At 46.1% G+C, this 18,030-nt stretch overlaps 1 non-coding gene across 1 annotated transcript in view; it reads right to left on the reverse strand.

Annotated features, from left to right (window-relative positions):
• TRNAP-CGG (transfer RNA proline (anticodon CGG)) overlaps positions 1–15 on the reverse strand; it is a 72-nt gene extending 57 nt beyond the window's left edge. The window contains exon 1 of the tRNA in view: positions 1–15. This exon is cut by the window's left edge and continues 57 nt beyond it. This is a non-coding gene — a tRNA (tRNA-Pro).
• Between the last annotated feature and the right edge of the window lie 18,015 nt (positions 16–18,030).

Here is an 18,030-nt window from a genome sequence, read left to right on the forward strand (position 1 = left end):
CTAGACCAACGAGCCTTTTTTTTTCTTTGTTACCAGTCCTCGACATATCACAACACAAATTCCTAAATGATATAAACATAGACCAAAGAAGCAAAAAGGAATGAATACACAGAGCGAACAAAGAACAGTAATATTTACATTCGTTGCCGTCCGCTACTGTGGCACGACGTTGTTGGATTAAAATTCCTTTAGTGCTGTAAGGGGTTCAACCCTCGACAGCCACTCAGGAACAGGCTGTTGCAACTTCTGCACTTCCACATACCATTGTATGGATTCACAAAAGTACAGACGCGCCAGTCGGGCATCCGGGTCACAATGGTAACCCGACATTCTTGCGCGCCATAAACAGTGGACGCCCGTAAGCATGATCAAGTCGTACGGGAAACCTTCGTCGTCGTATACGGGCAGAAACCTGATTCCGTGGGGATCTATAGGTAGCTCCTTTTTTAGACTCCTTTGTAACACGTCCCAGAAAAAGACCCCTTCCCAACAGTGGATGAAGACATGATCTATGCTTTCTGCTTTTTTTACATATAAGGCAGTGGGTTCCCCATGGCATGTAGAACCCACGTTGTTCAAGGAAGATTTTAACAGGTAGAGTACCGGTGTGTAATTTAAAGAATAACGATTTAGTGGCTGGTTGAACTGGCATCTTCTTCACCCTTTTCAATACATCTAGGCCTGGGCCTCCACTGTACGGGGCTCTGTACATGGGTACCAGCAAAACACTGTCACATAAATCACGATATAACTTTTTCCGTTTTACACTCCACAAATATGCACTAGAAAAACGAACACGCAAAAAGGAAACACTCTGAATTATTTCCCTAAAGAGACCACGAACTGGTCCGGGCATTATTTTGGTGCCTACAACGAATTCGGGAAGTGATCTTGACAACCTCATTTGGATAACGGTGCGCAGAAATGGGTCATTTGTGTCTCGAAAAAAGAAGAACCTGTTTACTAGTTGACGCAAGAAGAGGTGCGCCAACCCCAGACCACCATCCTTCACGCACCGGAAGAGATTATCTCGGCTACATCCCTCCCAGCTCGATGCCCACACGAAAACCGCGAACACGCGGTGCAGTTTCTGCACATTAATCCGAGAGCATTGTAGTACCTGCATTACGTACCAGATCTTTGTTAAGAGAAATATGTTGCACGCTGTTGCTTTCGCGAACATTGACAGGTGACCGGCGTTCCATCGGTCGGCTTTTTCTTTTATTTCTTTTGTCCGCTCCTTCCAGTACTCGCTACTGTCCTTGTAGGCATCAAGGGGTGCTCCAAGGTACTTAAATGGCGTCGGGACCGAGGTGACGTTCGAAAAGTGGTCTGGTGTAGACGCTCATATTCCATGCCAAAACCCCAAACATTTCTGCCAGTTCACGAAGCTATTAGTGGCGTTACCAAACTGTCTGACGATACTCACAGCGTTCAATACACTTTGCGTATCTTTACAACATACAGCCACATCGTCAGCATATGCCAATAACTACACCTCTGCTGCTTGGAGGCAAAATCCCTTAATGTATTCATTTTCAATGATGCCCTGACATTGCGTTTCTATGTAAACACGAAACAGTAGTGGGCTGAGTGGACAACCCTGGCGAACGGAGCGCTTCCCGTTAATAGGGGTCCCCAGCGTTTGATTAATTATAAGTCTCGTATAGCAACGCCGGTACGCCATGGTCACCCCCTCAGTGATTATGTGGCCAAAATTAAGATGTTCAAAGATGGTGAGCAATATCTCGTGAGCAAGGCAATCAAACGCTTTCTCCAAGTCAAGCTGGAGGATCGCAACTGCATCACACATGGCATTACAACACTCCAGCACACACTTCTTATGAATGTTAGTAAAGATGGTTCTTCGGCGAATGCCACACGTCTGGTGTGGGCCGACTACTTCCTTAATGATTGAGTGCATACGCCGTGCCAGCACCTTCATCAGTATTTTGTTGTCGCAGTTAGTAAGCGCTATGGGTCTATAGGAGGAAAGTTGCTTGAGCTTCTCGGTCTCTTCTGTTCTCGGTATTAGTACTATATGGGCCTGGCCAAAGGATGGTGGAAATATTTTCATTTCGTATGCTTCATTGAAAACTGCGGTTAAGATAGGAGCTAGGTGGCTTTGAACGATTTGTACCAAGCGGCACAAAGACCATCTGGACCTGGTGACTTGCCAGGGTTCAGGTCTTCGACGGCCTTCATCACTTCCTGTTCAGTCATTTGTCCTTCCAACGCTTCTTTAACTTCGCTCGACAGCTGTGGCATTCGCTGCAAAAATAAGTGCTTGAAACTTTGCATGTTGACGGACCTGAATGCGAGGAGCTTTTGGAAATGTTCAAAGAAGGCACGCCCTATATTGTTCATATCAGTCACTACCCCGTTATATTCGATGGCCTCAATCTGCTTGCGTCTGGAGTGCTTTTTTTGTAGTCCCAGTGCTCTTTTCGAAGGCATTTCCTCGCATGCTAGTCTTTCTCCTCTCGCGCTCACGAGCGCGCCTCGATAACGCTCTTCATCGAAGACTTCGAGCTTTTTCTTAATAGCACGCATATCTTCTTGATAAGAGCCGGGTTGCAAATTTTTCCAGCAATGTTTTTAAATCGCTTTCTCTTGCCTTCTCTTCATATCGTAGTAGGCTACTTCTTTCAATTGCCTTAATTTTAATAGTTTGTTTCAGCAACTCCCATTGCTCGCCCAACTCCATAGAACTGTATATTCTAAAAGAATTCAGAGCATTCCCTACCGTTTCACTAAAGGTATCATCCCGTAGGATTGAGCATTCATTTTCCACAGTTCCCACACGAATTCTTTTCGTTCTTTTTTGCGGCCCACCCAGAATTTTACCAGGCAGTGGTCAGAAAAGGATGCGGCAGTAACTGGATAGCACTGGCATTTTTCTACTGAATGATATGATAGATACATACGGTCTAATCGTGCATGACTTATTCCCTGGAAGTGGGTGTACCTCACTTATCGGTCAGCCCCGAAACACTGAGCGATATCTTTTAATTCAAATTCGTGCGTGATCTAGGACATGATATCGCTGCTTTTGTCGTAAATTGCACGTCGCGTAGACGTATCTTCGATTTTCAATACACAGTTGAAGTCCCCAACACAGGCTACCGTTTTGTGCACAGAGAAGTGGTCCTTCAAGTTGAAAAGAAATTTACCCTTTCTTGCACCGTATTAGGCGCATAAATGCACAGCACGCGCCATTGGACATCGCAATAGCTGAAATCACAAACAAGTCGACCGGAAGAGAACAAGAAGTAACCGTCTATAACCAGGCGTGGAAGCTTCCTCACGAACAAGACACACCCCGCGGAAGTCCCTAAGGCGTGGCTCACTACCGTATAGTAGTTGTACGTGAACCTTTGCAACATGCTCCCGGTCTCCTCCTCGCAATCTATCTTGGTTTCTTGCACTCCTAAAACGTCGAGGTCGCGGTCCACTAGCAGTCTATATAGCTGACTCTGTTTCCTTTTGGCGGCCAGACCTCGAACGTTTAGCGTGCCGAGGTTAAGCGACGGGTTGGTAGCCACTGTTGATGAAAACCCGAGGGGAGAAGGCCCGGAGCATGATGCTCACCTTAACGTCTAGCTGACCGCTAGACGCCTCCGTGGCAATCCAGTAGCCGTCACCCGAGTTCGTCTTTGGTCGGCTTCGCCGCGAGCCTACGGTCAGCCTCCAGGTTCGGCTTAGGCTTGAGGGTGGAGCGCCTTCCGGGTAGCGTCTTAGCGGGCGCTGCCGCGGAGTCACCGCCGGCCTTTCCGTCGATTTTCTCCTCCTGCTGCAGGGACCGCTTGACCGTTGCCGAGACGCCTTCGACGCGGGCGCCAGTTCGGGTCGCATTGTCTTCCTCTGCCTGCGTAGCATCCGTAGCTCGTTGGCGGCTCTCATTTTCTTGCGGGGCCGTCCTCACGCTCTCGAGTGTAGCTGCTGGGTCCTTGGGGGGAGGTACATTGTTCCGTCCTCCTTCGGTCGGCGTGCTCATCTCGCTCGTTTCTGCCGCCACGTTGCTGTTTCCAGCATCCTTCGCCGCTTCCTCCTCCTCGGTCACGTCTATCATGTGTTCTGATGTCGACGGCTCACTCTGCGCCGAGCCCGCGGCTACTGCGTAAGAGTGTACACAGTCCGCGTCATTGTGTCCAAAAAGCCTGCACCGGGAACAACGGGGAACCTTGCATTCTCGTCGAACGTGGCCAGAGCCGCGGCAGCGAAGGCACTGCATGGGGCGACCTTGGGCTACCACCAGCGCAAGCTCGCCGGCGACGCGGATCTGGTGGGGCAGGTCGTCAACTTTCATTCCAGCCTTCAGCTGCAGCAGCACTGCTCCGGTCGTCGAGCCCTTGTCGGAAACGCCATCCACTCGCCAGCGCTCCCGGGTCACTTCCATCACTTTGCCACAGCAGGCCAGCGCGATCTTGACGTCTTCGTCATCCACCCCATGCAGAAACCAGTGGATACGAAGCTTCACCTGCTGATCGTTGGGGTCGATGACCAGGCAGCGACGCCCCTTCACCTGTAGCTCCTTCAGTGCCGCCAAATTTTGGGCAGCCTCGGCTGTCTTCATCGTCACCGCCCATACATGGTTGATTTGGTACGCTCCAAGGGCGACGACGCCAGAGCGCATACCAATAGCTTGAAGCGCGTCTCGAAAATCCTCTACGCGAAACGGGCGAACACGAGCGTCGCCGTGCAAAAAAAATTGTGTTTAAAACGATACGTCCTGTAGGTAGCCGAGACGAAATAATCTGGTAATCCTTATCTTCCTCCGTCGAAAGCCTGTTGACGCGGCTAACAGCCGCGTATGCCGCTCCATTGGAGCCCATAATCCCACGATCCGTTCAGCTCGGGAGCCGGAAGCAGAATGTGCACCAACGAGCCAAATGCTCACGGAGAGCGCTTTCAATGGTTTTTTAAGGGAGTGCAACAAAATCAAACTGGCGTTTATAAAAAACGGAATATTATTTTCTTTCCTCGTCACTGGGTGCTCGTTACAGTTTCCGGAGGGAAATTCGCTGCTTAAATAAAATAAATTGCCATGCATTTGCGCTCTTCACTGTAGCGATACTTATGCTTGAGGAAACAATCAGTGGTCTTCTCCGCGATTTGAACGAGGTGTCTCTGTCTTCCAATGCGAGTATCATGCCAATAGATTAACGAGCCCAGCTATCCCAGAGACTGCTTGTGGTGAATGCAGGGCCTGTGCAACACAACTGAGGAGATAACTGTGAGAGCAGGATAAAAGTTTCGTTTCTTCTTGAGTGAGACCTCGTTGCAATTTCGAGGAAGACCTACGTTGTTCAGGTAACGCATGTTAGGATAATTTAGCATTAAGCCTGTTTCACATGATGCGATTTTCGTCGCACTGGAAGTGCGATTTCCGTCGTTTGCGATGAAAATCGCAGTCGCAGTGCCAACCCCCCGATTTTCGGCTGCGACCAACCGGTTGGTCGCACAGTCACACAGTCGCACCGATCGCTGCGATTTTCCAGCGAAATTGCGCGGAGAGCTGTCAACGGAGCTATTTCGCCGGTTTTTTTTTGGAAAATGGCGTCTCGCATGACAAGTGCAGTGCGCCGAGACGTGGATCGTCGAATTCGGTACGTACGCGAAGGGAGAATAAAAAACTTGTACCGCAGATTGCAATCTCCTATTGCTATGCGTTTGTTGACATGCTACACAGCAAATGAAGTGCATTTTCACGTTTGCTTCGTGCGCCTTTGCGAGTTGTCAGTGCTAGGAGGTGTTCGATCCCCAGCAGACGACGAGGTGGTCACAATTTTCTTTTGTTGAGTAGCATGCGAAAATCGCGCTTACGGAGCAGGTTGAATTATTTCAACCTCGGCAATGGCAAATGACAAGACAGCAATGTACCCGAAGTTTCAACGTTGCGCTGAACGCGGTATCGTTCAGTTGCATTTTCTTGTCGGTTTTCAAGCACGAATTTCCCGATGCATCTTGAAAGCTTATCTTGCCTCTTATTGAATTTGACAGAGCAAAAGTGTAGGCTATCGTAATGAATTTGCTACGATAGCATTAAATCCGTGGCTTGAATAAAATATTACATGCACGTTAAGTTGCACCTCCTCTCTGGAGAATTTTTTTTTCTTGCACAGAAACCAATAAACACTGACTATGTTGCGGACTTTGTATCCTTACTGCATCTGTATGAACACTTGCTCTGCAAGGTAATTAACTGTACACCTAGTATGTTAAGTAAATTGCTTGCTATAGTGGCACAGTGACAATGTACCCTCCTGCACAATTATGTAGAACTCGTGCAACAATGCGAAAAGCAGGCAAACGGCCTGTTCTTGTGGGGATAAAACAGTATAAAACGACACGCTGAAGAAAAGTAAATCAGAACTGTGCAGTGAAGTCAGCCAGTCCAAGCAGTTCTTGCACGTTCACAGCTGATCAAGTGTGCAGAAACATTCATGCTTTACATGTTTCTAGTAAGTTCCTAATAACTTTGTGATCACATATATTAGTGTGTAAACCCATGCGCTGCGATTACTATATTTATAAGTAATGAAATACCATGCTACTTGCAAGAACATATATCACCTGAGGATTTTAGAACAAATTTCTGCATTTCAACTATACACAATATGTGGTTTATTCAATAAAAGACCACAAACTGGGCTTTTTTGCAATGACAAACTTATTCCGAACTTTACTTACATACAGGCTAGAAAAAAAATTATAGACAGAAATATTGTTCTTCAATTTGTTCACCTGCCACTGTGGCTATAGCATTCTGCTGCTAACACAAGGCGGGGGTTGATTTGCCAGCCATGGAAGTCGCATTTCGATGGGAGTCATAGATGAGAAAAAAAGCTCTTGCACTTAGATTTAGTTCATCACCTTTTATTGAACCCTTACACTTCAAAATACTATTGCATATGGGGGCATGCTTATGCGAAATCTAACACCAATAGAAAGAAAAGGTCAGAATTGTAAAACAACCATCTTTCGTGATAATTCGAGTGTGTAAAAATATTTATTGCATCAAAGGTAATTAACTGTACACCTAGTATGTTAAGTAAATTGCTTGCTATAGTGGCACAGTGACAATGTACCCTCCTGCACAATTATGTAGAACTCGTGCAACAATGCGAAAAGCAGGCAAACGGCCTGTTCTTGTGGGGATAAAACAGTATAAAACGACACGCTGAAGAAAAGTAAATCAGAACTGTGCAGTGAAGTCAGCCAGTCCAAGCAGTTCTTGCACGTTCACAGCTGATCAAGTGTAGAATAATCTCGAAATAATGGGGGTGGACGAGTGGATACTATAGAAAATCGCAGATGCCGTGCTTGTGTCCAAGGTGCGGTATGGTATGAATTACCAGCAGCACACAAAAAAGACAACTCATCGAATACAGGCATCGTGTAGTAATAACAGGTCTTTCCAACTGTACCATGCTTGAAGACCTCTATGAGAAAGAGCTAACGAACAAGCACCTAGACAGGGTAGAGTTGCAGCCTGCAGCACAAATTCTTTGTCTCAAGAGCTCAGAACCTCGTCCCAAGATACTATGCCTGCTAGCATATGAGATGCAAAGACGACTACCCCTCCCTTCAAAAACACAACCTCGGGGGTACCTGAACTTGAAACACAACAGGCCCATACCGTGAAATATGGGGGAAAACAATTAGGCCAGGAGGCTATGCTACTGCCAAACACACAGAGGAGGTTGCTATTCATGAATATGCAAGCAAACATCTGGCACACATAGTACACTGATGTGGCAATAGCAGTGTAACAGTAGTATGACATTACACAAAACTAAACCCCACATAAGCGAGTAACGTTCCAAGTCATCCTACACCTCCAAAGCTGAACTGAAAGCAATCAAAGCAGCACTTGTAGTGCAGATTACACCCTGCACAACACCCTGCATGAATTCACCAGAAACTGTCTGGGCCTGCACATCACACAAGATTGTCAGGAAGATCAGGAAATTGACACGCGACTTGCAAGCACATGGCCAGAAATTAAATTGCAGGATACATAGTCATGCAGATATGCTAGGACACAAGCGGGCTTATAAGCCTGACATAACTGAAAACTAGATGAGTTTGTGTGTATTCGTTATTAACTAAAGTGCAACAGATAGACAACAGACAAGAACGAAGCGCTCTGTGTCTTCACTTCGTTCCTGTCCCTTGCATTTCTGTTGCACTATAGTTAATGAATTCATGAGGCTGCATAGGAGAAGAATGATACCTCTGCCCAAGGGCCCGATCTCACATCCAAATCCACGCGTGTGCACACACACACAAATGTTGCAAGAGTGCATAGCATGAAGCAGTATCAACAGGATGACACTAGATATGGATGAGGACTAACTTTCAGCTGAGGTTCATTTGTAAAAATGGGGCGAGTTATATAAATTACCAGAAAAAAGAAGGACGATGAGCAAAACGAGAACAAGGTGAAAGCAGGAGCCAACGTTTCGACAAGTGGACTTGTCTTCTTCAAGGTCCACGTCTGGCTCCTACTTTCACCTTGTTCTCATGTTGCTCATCGTCTTGAATTTCCATCTCCTGCCTTCCCCGAGTTTTCCCCAAAAAAGAACAACATCTTTGAAGGATAAAAATTGGTGCTTGATGCAGCCAAACATAAATAAAAATGCTACAGAAAGAAAATACAGAAAAATTCCAAGTGCAGGAAAAAATCATTACAATTGCCAATCGTGCATGCCAGCACCTTTCAAGAAACACTGTTCTTATTCCAATAGACAGACTGACAGGTTGCTTATGCAAGCACATTCTTCCAGTTCCATGCCTTTGGGGAAAAAATGAGTTTCCTGGAAGGTAGCCACATGCACACTTGGTGATCACAATGTTTTTTTCCCTGGACTTGTATATCTATATGTATTTTCTCCCTTTCCTGCTTTTATGTTTGGTTTCATCAAGCACTAGTCTTTATCAGGTTTTATTGCTGTACTACTTTGTGGTAACCTTTATAGATCACTGCATTATAACAATAAACCTTTTAATTAGAAGTTAGCATACCCTGTTCTTACTGCTTCACACTACATTCTTGCCACATTGGCCAAATAAAAGATTTTATAAGGTATCATGAGGGCCAATAAAGTGACTTGTTGCAGTCTAAAAAAATGATGAATAGCCTGGCTGCAAATTGCACCAGAGAACACATAGGACGAACAAGAAAACCGAGATGATCTAACAACCAAAAGTTTAATGTACACACCGAGTAAATGCTTTCTGACAAGCAATAGACTGAACATACACAAAAAGGAGAAGCAAAAATTCATGTGCGTTTTCTGACAGGAAATGCATCTATTTCTAACGGAGGCCATGCTGAGAAGATTCTCCCAGCATTTTTAGATCTACAGCTTCCATAATTCCTCTAGGCTGCCGATCTGTACAGAATGCTAGCTTCTTCCTCTACAATGCACGCTCAGATGTGGAGAGTGCATTGTAGAGGAAGAAGCTAGCATTCTGTGGAGATCGGCTGCCTAGAGAAATTATGCAAGCTGTAGATGCAAATACACTGGGAGAATCTTGTCAGCATGGCCTCTGTTACACTTTCAGAGATGGATTCGTTTTCTGATGGGATCTGTATGAACACACATCAGCTTTTGCTTCTGCTTTTTGTGTAACTTCGATTTATTGCTTGTCAACCAGCATTTCCTCGGCATGTTCAATAAACTTTCACTTGTTAGTACGCCTTGGTCTCTAGCAGAAAGGTGTTCATTACAGTACAGTACAGTACAGTGAAGCTGTATATGCCTAGGCGAAACATGGTACGATACCAAAAGCCCTAGTGTAGGGGTATGAGCCATTGTTTAAGGGGGTCGTCTTGCATGATGGACAGAGAAATTTCTTGTTGGGTAGACATAGAAATGCTTATGCCCATTTCAAACATACATTTATCTGCGTATTATTGCAGGGAAGGGACACAGAGGGGGATGGGGTTAAGACAAGATCATGATGTCATTATTATCTCGCAGTAAAGGTGTGGTGGGCCATTGGCTAGACCGATAGTGACGTCGTTTCTCTCTAGCAGCAGAGCGCGCGTGCAGCAGTCTCTCTCCGACTTCCCAATAGGTTCGAAAATGTGTCCCTGTATTTAATTAAATGAAATGTGCAGCCCCGGTGTGTCACTTCGTAACTACAGTGCATAACTGAGTCATAAACATTATCACTCAGTTACACAAGTGCGTAACATAATTCAGAAAGACTTTGGTGGACCCCCTGGATTAACACAATGAACCCCTCATTGCACTTTCCATGATGGTGATCTTGCAAAGTGCAATGTGTGGCATTCCAAATAAACAATGTGATAAACCCAAGCCAAACATGTGCATAACCTCATTAAGAAACACAGACATAACCAATAATATAGAAAGACTTGAATAAACCACTGGAATTAACCCAGTAATAAACACCGGGGCTGCACATTTCAGCTTCGCTGGTTTACCATCTGTACAAGGTCCATGGGCAGTAACTTTTTCTGTTATTGTTTGTTAAGTATTGCATAATGTTGTGCTAGTAAAACACGTTGGGCTAGTTGGTGCAATGTATTGGTACTGCTTTTTTGCTGGGTTTTTTCTTAATGTTGTGTCCTTCTTCCTTTTGTAACAACTTTTTTATTCCCCCTTGCATAATACTCCAACCTTGCAGCCTGCGAGGTATATAAATAAATAAGTACATAAGCACGTCATTCATTCATCAGCATACACCTCGCACCATTCCTTGCTCAAGAAACGTCACTGCGTTGATGTCTCGCAGCGTGCATCTACATTAACTGCCGTTTGCGTTTCGGTATGGTTTGTGAACAGTGTAGTGCATAAACATTAAATTGACATTAAGGTTGTGACCTATGCGGTGCATAAGCAAACCATGCAAAAGATGACATGCTGGATTGGATTGTTGAGTGTTGAGTTACTTTAACAGCAGTTAATTGACCACGTGACAAAAACTTCACTTCGCATAGATTCCAGCACGTACACTGAATCTGCACTTTTTTGCTTATTAATGTAGTCGTTACTGCATGGCTACATTGTAGATTTGAAAACAAAGCTGAATAAATTTGTTTGTTGCAATAGAACAATATGTGTAGATGACTGCGATTCCAACACCAGAACTTGATACAAACATGCACATTATAGGATGCAGACAAATGCTCAGGACAAACTCCAGAATGTTTGCATCCTGATACTTATGAAAGTGAACGGTTTCATTCCATGGCTGTCAATGAGAGGGAGAGGGAAAACTTGCGTTTGTGGAACAAAAACGCATTGATAAGCTTAGACATATAGTCATTGCTTAACGTTTTCGAAATGAATAATTATAGCTTGCTATCGACATTGAAGCAGCCTTTCAACAGCAAGAAAAGAATCAATTTTTCCAGCTCTGAACATTGAATTGCAGGAAATGCAAGCAGGCATAAAATTCTGCCAATATAATCTGTTTACGAATACCAAATTCGAATAAACATTGAGGCTTGCATTTGTACTTTCTCTGGCTGACCAATCTAGTTTGAAATGACTCCCATAAGCATGTCGTAACAATGTTGATCTTATACAGGTTAAATGCATGACTAGCTTAAGAAATCTGGATGATTGCTATAAATTACAGTGAAGAAATTGTAATATCTAATAACATTAATAATATAATGATAATATTTATTTCCACAAAACAGGCTAACCGTGAGAGGCGTGCGAGGCTGAGGAGAAAGCTGAAAAATTCTACGGCAAGTGCGCCTGCCGTGGGCCTACGATCCTGCATTATGAATAGCGCGTATTGATATGGTCTTCTTTTTAGAAGTTCCGGCTGTACTACTAGCGCGAGACACGTGACAACAAAGAGGTCGAGAAGCGTGTCTTTTAGAATGCTATGTTACAACGTACAGGTTTCTACAAAAGTGACGGTAACTGCTCGAAACATTTGATGCATCGGCTTTTGTGCCTTTAGAAATATTTAGAGAGGGCTCCCATATATATATATATTCGCAGCGCAAGCACGGCGATGGACGAACCAGGCTAGCGCTAAGGTTGAATTTCACAACACAATTTTCATTCCACGCCGTAATCACACAGATCCTTTGAGGCTTCGTTCAGGGGCACACGCGGGCGTTCGGGTTGGTGCTTTTTGTTGCGTTTGGCGTAAGAATATGGCTAGGAGCAGGCACCACATATGCGCAATGACAAGCAATATACACGCATCATTTCTCCAGAAGCTGACTCCGAGCACGGGTAGCGCGAGGATCTTGTTGGGCTGACACGACAACTTCGTGGCAGCCGAATTCCGAATACTGCATATACGGTGAGGGTAGCTATATGAATTTGTCGATAGGTCATCTTGTAGATTGTTGTAGCGCAGGTAGAACGAAACGGTCATAGAAGGTAGATAAGACAACAGACAGCGCTGAACCATAGAATAAAGAATCGCTGAACCACCTGCGAACAGCTGTTTACGTGCGCGATATCGCACTGAACTACAGAAACCGCCGTCGCGCACCCCAAGACAATTCTTAACTAACGTTTTTAAATTAGTAAACGTACATATTATTCGATTCTGATCAAGAGAAGTCAATAATATTATAGTGTGAACGTTTTATTCACTACAACAAAAGAATTATGCAGCGTGTGCCACGAAACCTGGCAGTAAGCAACCCTGGGCGTAGCACCAGTCGCATTGTTGAAATCGCAATCATGTGAAATGAGCCCTCTAAAAATCGCATCGCGACGCGTGCGACAGCACCGATTTTCGTCGTTGCAGTCGCAGCATGTGAAACAGCCTTTACACTCTGAATACTGATGCAGAAGGAAAAAGCAATAAATGGGGCTCGTGCGGGAATTGAGCCCGGAACCTCTCGCACCCGAACCGAGGATCATACCCCGACCAAAGGCCCAAATGCTCACGGAGAGTGTTTTCCATGGTCTTTAACGGACTGCCACAAAATCAGACAGGCGCTTTTAAAAAACGCAATATTATTTTCTTTCCTCGTCACTGCGTGGTCGTTACAGTTTCCAGTGGGTAATTTTCCGCTCAAGTAAAGTAAAATGAGATGCCTTTGCGCTGTTCTCTGTTGATATTATACTCGAGTAAACAACAATCAGTGGCCACCTCCGCGATCTGAACAAGACGTCTCTGTGTACCTTTGCGAGTATCATGCCAATAGATTAACGAGCCCAGCCTTCGCTGAGACTGCTTGCGGTGGCTGAAGTGCCCTGCAGCACAAGTGAGGAGATAACTGAGGGAGCAGATTAAGAGTTTCGTTTCTTCGTGAGTGACACCTCGTTGCAATATCGAGGAAGGCCTACGCTGTTCAAGTAACGCAAGTTACGATAATTTAGCATTAGACACTGAAGTAATACTGATGCGGAAGGAAAAAGCCAGAAACGGGCTCGTCCGGGATTTGAACCCGGGACCTCTCCCACTCGAAGCGAGAATCATACCCCTAGACCAACGAGCCTTTTTTTTTGTTTATTGCCAGTCCTCGACATATCACAACAACACACATTCCTTAGATATATACAACAAAATTATACAACGAGACCAAACAAAACGGGAATGAATACAAAAACCGAACAATAAACAGTACTATACACACGCGTTGCCGTCCGCTACTGTAGCATGACGTTGTCTCATTAAAATTCCTTGAGTGCTGTCAGAGGTTCAACCCTGTACAGCCACTCAGGAACAGGAAGTTGCAACATCTGCACTTCCACATACCGCTGCATGCATTCCCGGAAGTATACACGTGCCGGTCTGGCATCCGGATCACAATGGTAGCCCGCCATTCTTGCGCGCCATAAACAGTGGAGGCCCGTAAGCATGATGACATCGTGTGGGAAACCTTCCTCCATCATTTACTGGTAGAAACCTGATTCCGTGGGGATCTATTGGTAACTCCTTTTTTAAAGTTCTTTGCAACACGTCCCAGGAGAAGACCCCTTCCCAACAGTGGATGAAGACATGATCTATAGTTTCCGTTTTTTTACGAATAAGGCAATGTGTTCCCCATGGCATGTAGAACCCACGTTGTTCCAGGAAGATGTTAACAGTTAAAGTGCCGGTATGTAATTTAAGAAAGAATTATTTCGTGGCTGGTTGAACTAGCATCATCTTCACTCTTTTCAGTAGGTCTAGGCCTGGCCCTCCACTGTACACGGCTCTGTACATGGGCACAAGGAAGACACTGTCACACAAATCGCGATAGAGCTTTTTTTCGTTTTGTACTCCACAAATATGCATTTGAAAAGCGAACGCGCAAAAAGGAAATACTCTTAACTATTTCCCGAAAGAACCCAGGGACTGGTACTGGCATTATTTCGGTACCTACAACGAATTCGGGAAGTGATCTTGACAGCCTCATTTGGGTCACGGTGTGCAGAAATGGGTCGTTTGTGGCTCGACAAAACAAGAACCTGTTCACCAGTCGACGCAAGAAGAGGTGCGCCAACCCGAGACCGCCATCCTTCACACGCAGGAAGAGATTCTCGGCTGCATCGCTCCTAGCTTGATGCCCACACGAATACCGCGAACACGCGGTGCAGTTTCTGCACATTAATACGAGAGCAATGTAGGACCTGCATTACGTACCAGATCTGTGTCATGAGAAACATGCTGCACGCTGTTGCTCTCGCGAACATTGACAGGTGACCGGCGTCCCATCGGTCGGCTTTTTCTCTCACTTCTTTTGTTCTCTCCTTCAAGTATTCGCTGCTGTCCTTGTAGGCATCAAGGGGTGCGCCAAGGTACTTAACTGGTGTCGTGACCCATTTTACGTTCGAAAAGTGGTCTGGTGTAGACGCTCATATTCCATGCCAAACCCGAAGCATTTCTGCCAGTTAACGAAGCTGTTAGTCATGTTACTAAACTTTTTGACGATACTAACAGTATTCAATACACTTTGCGTATCTTTACAGCACACAGCCACATCGTCAGCGTATGCCAATAGCTTCCCCTCTGCTGATTGAAGACAAAACCCCTTAATGCATTCATTTGCGATGATGGCCTGACATAGCGTTTCTATGTAGACACACAACAGGAGTGGACGGAGTGGACAACCCTGGCGAACGGAGCGCTTCACGTTAATGAGGGCCCCCAACGTCTGATTAATTGTGAGTCTGGTATAGCAGCACCGGTACGCCATGGTCACCCCCTCAGTGATTATATGACCAAAATTAACGAGTTCAAGGATGGTGAGCAATATCTCGTGAGAAACGCAATCAAACGCTTTCTCCAAGTCAAGCTGGAGGATCGCTACTGCATCACACATGGCGTCACAACACTCCAGCACACACTTCATCTTATGAATGTTAGTAAAAATGGTTCTGCCGCGAATGCCACATGCCTGGTTTGGGCCGACTACTTCCTTGATAACTGACTGCACACGCCATGCTAGCACCTTCATCAATAAGTTGTAGTCGCAGTTAGTAAGCGCTATGGGTCTGTAGGAGGAAAGTTGTTTGAGCTTTTCGGTCTCTTCTGTTTTCGGTATTAGTACTATATGGGACTGGCCAAAGGATGGTGGAAATATTTTAAGCTCGTAGGCTTCATTGAAAACTGCGGTTAAGATAGGAGCTAGGGGGCCTTTAAACGATTTGTACCAAGCAGCACAAAAACCGTCTGGATCTGGTGACTTGCCAGGGTTCAGGTCTTCCATGGCGTTCATCACTTCATGTTCTGTTATTGGTCGTTCTAACGTTTCTTTAACTTCGCTCGACAGCTGTGGCATTCACAGCAAAAATAGATGCCGGAAATCAGGCATGTTGACATGCTTGAATGCAAAAAGCTTTTGGTGATGTACAAAGAACGCATGCCCTGTGTTATTGTTATCGGTTAATACCACCCCTTCATATTCAATGGCCTCAATCTGCTTACGTCTGGAATGTTTCTTTCTTTAGTCCCAGTGCTCTTTTCGTTGGTGTTTCCCCGCATGTTAGTCTCTCTGCTCTAGCACGCACGAGTGGGCCTCGATAGCGCTCTTCGTCGATGACTTCGAGCTTTTTCTTAACTGCGCGCATATCGCCTTGATAAGCACCCGGTTGCTTGCATTCCAGCGTCGCCAATTTTTCCAGCAATGTCTTGAAATCCTTTTTTCTGGCATTTTCTTCATAACGCAGTACGCTACTTCTTTCAATTGCTTTCATTTTAATGGTTTGCTTCAACAACTCCCATTCCTCCCAAAACTTTATAGAACTGTCTGTTGCAAAAGAATTCAGAGCAGCCACTACCTTTTCATTAAAAGTTTCATCCCGTAACAGCTCAGCATTCATTCTCCACAGTTCCCAGACGAATTGGTTTCGTTCTTTCTTGCTGCCTACCCTGCATTTTACCAGGCAGTGGTCCGAGAATGATATGGCCGTAAGTGCATAGCACTGGCATTTTCCTACTAAGTTGTATAAAACATAGATCCGGTCTAATCGTGCGTGTCTTGTGCCCTGAAAGTGAGTGTAAATTACGTCTCGGTCAGCCCGAAAACACTCAGCGACATCTTATAATTCGAATTCATGTGTAATCTGTGCCAGGATGTCGCTGCATTTGTCATAAACTACGCGTCGCGTAGACCTATCCTCAGCATTCAATACGCAGTTGAAATCCCCTACACAGGCTATCATTATTTTCACATGGAAATTATGCTTTAAAGCGGAAAAAATTTGCCCTCTCTTTCACAGTATTAGGTGCATAAATGCAAAACACGCGCCCTTGGACATTGCTATAGCTGAAGTCACAATAGTCAAGTCGACCAGAAGTGCACGAGAAGTAACCATCTATGACAAGACCAGGGAGCTTCCTCACGAATAGCACACACCCAGCCGAAGTCCCTAAGGCATGGCTCACTACCGTATAATAGGTACACGCGAACCTTTGCACCATGCTCCCGGTCTCCTCCTCGCCGTCCACTTTGGTTTCTTGCACGGCTAAAACGTCGAGGTCGTGGTCCACTAGTAGTCTGTAAACCTGACTCTGTTTCCTTTTGGCGGCCAGACCTCGAATGTTTAGCGTGCCGAGGTTAAGCGATGGGTTGGTAGCCATTATTAATGAAAACCAAAGGGGAGAAGGCCCGGAACATGGTGCTCACCTTAACGTCTAGCTGACCGCTAGACGCCTCCATGGCCATCCGATAGCCGTCACCCGAGTTCGTCTTTGGTCGGCTTCGGGGTAAGCCTACGTACAGCCTCCAGGTTCGGCTTAGGCTTGAGGGTGGAGCGCCTTCCCAGTAGCGTCTAGTGCCTCGGAGTCACCGCCGTCCTTTCCGTAGACTTTCTCCTCCTGCTGCAGGGACCTCTTCACCGGTGCCGAGACGCTTTCGACGTGGGCGCTAGCAGGGGTCGCGTTGTCGTTTTCCGCTGCCTCCGTAGTATCAGTAGCCGGCTGGCGGCTCTCATGTTCTTTCTGGGCCGCCCTGATGCTGGTTAGTGTGGTTTCTGGCTCGTCGGGAGGAGGGACATTATTCGGTCCTCCTTTAGTCGACGTCATCGTCCCGCTCGGTTCCGCCGCCGCATTGTCGTTTCCAGCTCCCTTGGCCGCTTCCTCGGCCTCGGTCACGTCCATCATGTGGTCTGATGTCAACGGCTCGCTCTCCGCCGACTCCGCGGCTACTGCGTATGAACGTACACAGTCCGCGTCGTATTGTCCGAAAAGCCCGCACCGAGTGCAACGGGGAACCTTGCATTCTCGACGAACGTGACCAGATCCCCGGCAGCGCAGGCACTGCATAGGACGACCTGGGGCTACGACCAGCGCAAGCTCGCCGGCGACGCGGATCTGGTGGGGCAGGTCGTCAACTTTCATTCCAGCCTTCAGCTGCAGCAGCACTGCTCGGGTCGTCGAGCCCTTGTCGGAAACGCCATCCACTCGTCAGCGCTCCCGGGTTACTTCCGTCACTTTGCCAAGGAAGCCAGCGCAGTCTTTACGTCTTCGTCACCCACACCATGAAGAAGCCAGTGGAGACGAAGCTTCACCTACTTTTCTTTAGGGTCGATGACCAGGCAGCGACGCCCCTTGACCTGAAGCTCCTTCAGTGCAGCCAGC

Source organism: Dermacentor variabilis, chromosome 7, assembly GCF_050947875.1.
Source record: "Dermacentor variabilis isolate Ectoservices chromosome 7, ASM5094787v1, whole genome shotgun sequence".
In the NCBI taxonomy this organism is placed as follows: domain Eukaryota; kingdom Metazoa; phylum Arthropoda; class Arachnida; order Ixodida; family Ixodidae; genus Dermacentor; species Dermacentor variabilis.